The sequence below is a fragment of the Colias eurytheme genome, chromosome 18, assembly GCF_061535395.1.
Source record: "Colias eurytheme isolate Ceu_HAF_F1 chromosome 18, ilColEury1 Martin Lab GWU primary, whole genome shotgun sequence".
Lineage (NCBI taxonomy): Eukaryota > Metazoa > Arthropoda > Insecta > Lepidoptera > Pieridae > Colias > Colias eurytheme.
Window position 1 is genome coordinate 8,711,036 of NC_142997.1, and position 6,658 is coordinate 8,717,693.

Here is a 6,658-nt window from a genome sequence, read left to right on the forward strand (position 1 = left end):
GTGCCGAAAGGTAATGTAATTTTCTCCAAAATTATTTTTTAGAAAAAAGCTCATACAGCAAAAATGTTATAGATTACTAATAATGCCCATTAAAAATCGGCACGACAAAAGACGAGAGTTTGCCCGCCTCGATATCAAATTGATTCTAACTTCAAAACTTTTCAAAATTTTACAAATTTCAATTAATATTTCACATACTATTTTTTTAAAGAATAGAAAACATTCGACCACGACTGGCGGCATTCCAACCCTTGTCTTTCGCCTTTCCACCAGAGTAATCGAATTTATTCTACTCGTTTCTGTTTTATTTATTTAGGGATATCTAATGTTTTACAACTCAAAACACCAACTAATTTTATTTTTATTTCCCAAACAAAAAACCACTTACAAACGCAAGAAATGCATACCCTGCTAACAGGGCAAGACGGATGGCCATTTGAACATGGAACACCACTCGCTGGCCGGAAGTTGAGGAAATTGCGTCGCTTCCGGTGATTAAAACTGTTTGCACTGGAGTAAATATCTTATATAAATGCTTTAAAACCTTGTGGGTAAACGCCTAAATACAGTTCCGGCATGTGAAGTATTTCTCGTTAAAACTAAGGATTTGTTGCAGCTTTTGAAAATGATTTTTACTTTTATAGAAACTCAATAAAAGTTTATATTTTTAAGCTATTGCATAGCTTCTATCGCGGGCCTAGAGCGCGGGGACCGAATCCAGAAATTCCGTAACGAAAAAACCTCACGCTCCCCACTCCGACGGGCACGGAGGTGTGGCTTGAAGGCATGCTATGCAATAGCTTTACCGCGGCAGTCCCCGAGTGCCACACGTCTTTTTTTGTAAGTCTTTTATTATATAACACCCTCATACCAGCACATCATAAAAAAATCAATTCACAGGTATTTTGAAAAGAGGATCATAAGGAAATAATTATCTCTTTGTTAAGTTAGCACGTATAAAATCTACGAAACTTCTGTAATAAATGAAGCATTTTAAAATAAAATATATCATTCTATATAATTTTATAACTCCTTTACGTAGGTACTTATAAAAATTAACACCTTTTTATATCTCTAAACAGATCAAGGTCACAAAACCAAAACTTATAAATTTTCACTTTACAAATGTTTTCTTTAAGAAAAACACACTGTTTTCTTTCCAAAATGTTTACAAAACTTGGCTTGCCAGATAAGTGATTTATGTGTAAAATTCTGCGACAAATTTATAGCCCGCCTTAATTGAATCTGTTTGAGATAGCATTTGTAATTTATACACAATCACCGAATAAACAGAGAGAAATTACTGGCTGTTTAGTTTATTGTTTGTGAAAAGGTGCCGTTAATAATATGCTTATTAATTTAAGAACTGGTTTATTAATAAAGTGTCTGCTATTATTCAAGTCACCATCTAAAAATAAATTGTTGGATATACTTAAGTACTAAAACTTTGTTTAAAAAAATACTTTCTCTAGCATATATGTTACGGCTAAAGGTAGGTGAGAACATAAACTTAAGATTAGCCGGCTAAACTTAGGTTTATTTTCGACGAGGTGTTAATGTTAGTTTGTTCTATCTTTAGCCGGCTAAACTTAAGTGTAACCGCAGGCCCGTGGCTAAAAATGTCGGGGTGGGTAGATTTGGTTACTATAATACATGTAAGGAACAGGGCGAGTGTTTTCTGGCACTTCGCCGGCTGCTGCCGCAGCACGCTCGCTGCGCTCGCTCGGCTCGTGCGGGTCTTAAGAGTTCTAACCTAACCTAACCTAGCCACCAGCTTTCTGCCCTGAGTCGGGGTGGGTAGATTTGGTTACTATAATACATGTAAGGAACAGGGCGAGTGTTTTCTGGCACTGTGCGGGCCCCTCAAGCCCTCCACCGGCCCGGCGCTAACCAAATCTACCCACCCCGACATTTTTAGCCACGGGCCTGCGGTTACACTTAAGTTTAGCCGGCTAAAGATAGAACAAACTAACATTAACACCTCGTCGAAAATAAACCTAAGTTTAGCCGGCTAATCTTAAGTTTATGTTCTCACCTACCTTTAGCCGTGACATATACACTAGGATACTTTGCTTAATAATTAATAATTACTTATAGTATTAATAATTACTCCCCCCTAATTACACACCGTTGTCCGTATGCTGAGCGGTTACATGATGCCGGCCACATATCATCAGTTCTCCTGATTCGGAAACCGTATCACGAAAAATTACGTAGGTACGACTACCACACACATACGTTTTTTTCCGCGACATTGGCATAATGTTTATTGTATGTATGAGATATGTATTTATTGTTGGTGTGCCAAATAAATATAAATAAATAAATAAATTACAGAACGAATAAATTATAACTCTTACAGGTATTACGATACGATCTATTTCTTTTTCGTAAGATCTACCCAGAATACTAAAAAAGACGTGTGGCACTCGGGGACTGCCGCGGTAAAGCTATTGCATAGCATGCCCTCAAGCCACACCTCCGAGCCCGTCGGAGTGGGGAGCGTGAGATTTTTTCGTTACGGAATTTCTCGATTCGGTCCCCGCGCTCAAGGCCCGCGATAGAAGCTATGCAATAGCTTAAAAGTCTAAACTTAATATAGTTACAATGTAATTAAATACGGAGTTCTTCAAATTTTTACATTTAACAAATTATAATCGAATTTGCTAACAAAATTATCTCCTAACACATCAGAAATTCCATATTAATAATATATATTCGGTTCAGAGCAGTTAACCCAAGCCTACCTTCACTTGTTCTTAATGGTTTTCGTCTGGAAAAATAAAATATGGCCGCCGTATCCGGGGGAAATGGCTCAGTCTGCCCGCGGTGACACGCAAAGGAACATTTTTGTGTTTGTTTTAGTCTGACTGCGGCAAATAACTGAATTGCAGGAACGTGTTGGTTTGTTTGGGTATATCTCTATATCAACACTATATCCTACTAATATTACATACGCGAAAGTTTTTGAGGATTATGGATGGATAGATGTTTGTTATCCTTTCACGTAAAAACTGCTGACCTGATAACAATGAAATTTAGTAGGTATGTAAGTAGCTGAAGTCCCAGAATAAAACGAAGGCTACTTTTCATCTCGGAAATCTCACAGGAACGGGAAATATGCAGGTTTTTCTTTGAAAACGCGGGCGAAGCCGTGGACGGAAGTCTAGTACTTATATAAAATTCTCGTGACACAATGTTATTTACCATAGTCATCGGAAATGACTGGACCAATTCTCATGAAATTTTGTGTTCAGACTATAGGATAGAGCGGGAAATCGGCCAACACCAGCCTATTTTAAAGTGAAACTTTTATTACATCGTCTCAAACTTTTTGGTCTGTGTAGCGCATGTCGCGTGTATCGCGGCTGCCGAGTAGGTATACCTACTCGGCAGCCGACCGCCACGCGACATGCGCTACACAAAGCAGTGTTCGGAACCGTTCGAACAGTTTCACTTTTACCGTATGGTTTCATAAAACCACACAACATTTTTTATTTCATACCCCGAAGTGATAAGAGTAAGACAGAACAATGTTTGCCGGGACAGTATGTAGTAAGGAAAGGTACTACTTAAATTCATAAAAAAATAACGCCTAACCATCGAGATATATTCTATCTCGATGCGCCTAACCTTCTATCTATCAGTACCGAAGCCAATATACATCAACTTCATAGTCCAAATTCTCACTCCATAAGTTTGTCGAGCGAAGTAAGGGCATTCAACCAGTATATATTATCACCTTCGCACAATACATCAAAAGGGGCCAGATGCGTCCCCGGGGCTCAAAATCGACTTTCGCCCCCTTTCCATTTGAGAAAATATGTTCCGAGTAAATTGCTATTTTTGAGGTGCATTTATTTATTGCGTCTACGTGATGTTTTAAAATCGTTGTTTTGATTGTAAATGTAAACAACTTTAACATCATAGGTAGTTGTTTGATTTTAAATTAAAAATAATATTTTTCTTCATCCATAATATTTAAAAAAGCATTGTCATATTTGTTTAGAAAGTATCGAAAGCCAAATATCTTTTTTCAATACTAATAGATGTTAGTTACTACTTATTTGATAGAAGTGAAATAGAATATGACCACAGCAGCTGAGACAAGAGTTAATCTAATGTTTTAACGCAGTAACTGCTAGTTATATGAAATTAGGTAGGTATGACTTGCAAATATAACTCCAAATATTTGAGAATTTTATCGACGTCAAATATCATCCATGTAGTAGGTACATATCTCTTTATTTTAACATACATAATCATATTATACTACTAATTATGAAAGCATTTGAACTTATCAATTAATATTATTTCATTTACATAGCAATATCTACAGTAAAATAAACTAAAATAGCAACCTCGTATTAGTTTCACTATCACAAGACCTGAAACTAACACCTAGTACACACCACAAACGTGTCAAAATGAACGCCGAAGAGATTTCTATTCAGAATTATTATATACCTAACGAAAATGTGGGATTTTGTGTCGCCGAAAATTGCAACACCTCGCCTGCTTGCATACTTACAGTGTTGCCGTTTTCGCAGTTTCAGAGAGCCGAATAAATCGTGTTGCATGTTTTACTGACTGGCAAGTGCCAACACCGAATTTTGTTTACTTAATTTTTGTCTTTTCATTTCGCGTTTTAATTACTCCCGCGTGTATTATGCTAAAATATTCCGTGGTTTGCCGAGTAATGGCTTAAAATTTTATTTGCGTTTTGTGATTATTTAAGTTTCTGTTTTTGTTTATACAATTGTTTTTACTGCGTGATATTATGACATGGTTTTATACTGCAATGCACACCTGATGGAATAAATTAACTGTTTCACTTGTTTTAACCCAATGTAAAAATATTATAGTACCTATGCAAAATAAATGAAAAAATTATTTATTTTATTTTGTGTGTCCAATGATTAACGTTACAATGTTCAATTCTTTATTTTACATCAATTAACTTTTAATCAACCACAGAATTCTTCCAATATTTTAAAGGCAATTTTGATGCAAAAAACACAACCAAAATGTTTTACGCAACCTAAAATGCATCGGGGCTAATGTTTTAAAAATCACAACGACATGTGCGTTTTATTGTCGCTTTTCAATAAAGGACGCTTGAGTGTTGCCAGTTATTATGTAAAACGATTTTAAACTGAAATTACGATGCAATTATATATTACTAATATTATAAAGCTGAAGAGTTTGTTTGTTTGTTTGTTTGTTTGTTTGAACGCACTAATCTCGGGAACTACTGGTCCGATTTGAAAAATTCTTTCGGTGTTAGATAGCCCATTTATCGAGGAAGGTTATAGGCTATATTTCATCACGCTACGGGTAACAGGAGTGGAGCCACGGGGGTGAAACCGCGCGGAGCAGCTAGTATATTATATAGCGTATAATAAATACAAAGAAATTAAATATTAGAATAAATTTTGCTTGCATCTGGAATTTAATGATCAAGATTTAGCAAAGCAACTGTTTATTATGGAGGAATATTGCGTCGTCATTTATAAGTTTAGATTTCAAATAATTAAAATGAAATGGATATATTTTTTTAAATACATTATTTTTATTTACAGATCGCCACGTCTAACAGCGTTGCTCACAATTCGAAACGTCACTTTTCATATCCACAAAAACACAAAAAAAGAAACAATTCAACAAAAATACTTCAATCACATTTAAACCACCGTTTCCCAGATTCCCCAACATTCTGTTGTTAATTTAAAAAGTTATTAGGATACTATTTGAGCTGTTCCCGCACAAAATATTTCCAACTCAGAGAATTATTTCAGAGGCTTGTCATCACAGGAATCGCTTCGAACTTACGGCATGAGCTCTTTCATCGCAAATGGAAAAACTTTTGATTGTTGTGAAAAAAATTTTCGTCAACGCAAGATTTGGATCAAAATACACTTGAGTTTGATTCGCTGATAGAACTGAAATGGTCGCTCGCTGAACTTTTTGGTCTAAAATTATATGTATTACCTTAGAACAATGGATTGTTTTAAGATTTATTGCATTATTTTTGGTGTTTAATTAATGTTATGATTATTACAAATATACCATCATTTCATTCATTCATTTCATTCATACCGTACCTAGACTCGTATTATCTTCTTTATATATCTTCTTATATATAAAAATGAATCGCAAAATGTGTTGGTAAGCGCATAACTCGAGAACGGCTGAACCGATTTCGATAATTCTTTTTTTATTATATTCCTTGAAGTACGAGGATGGTTCTTATGTAGAGAAAACGTAAACATGTACCACGGGCGAAGCCGGGGCGGACCGCTAGTAAAAAATAAAAATGAATCGCAAAATGTGTTGGTAAGCGCAGAACTCGAGAACGGCTGAACCGATTTCGATAATTCTTTTTTTTTATATTCCTTGAAGTACGAGGATGGTTCTTATGTAGAGAAAACGTAAACATGTACCACGGGCGAAGCCGGGGCGGACCGCTAGTTACAGATATATCTAATTCCATTAGTCGTGGAAAATTGACATTTAAAAGCCGCTTTTAAAGGGCTGGCTGTTAAAGATGCATCTTGATTGTTGATATGTTACGATCTACGTTTAACAATAAATATTACCTACTAGCAGTCCGCCCCGGCTTCGCCCGTGGTACATATTTACGTTTTCTCTACATAAG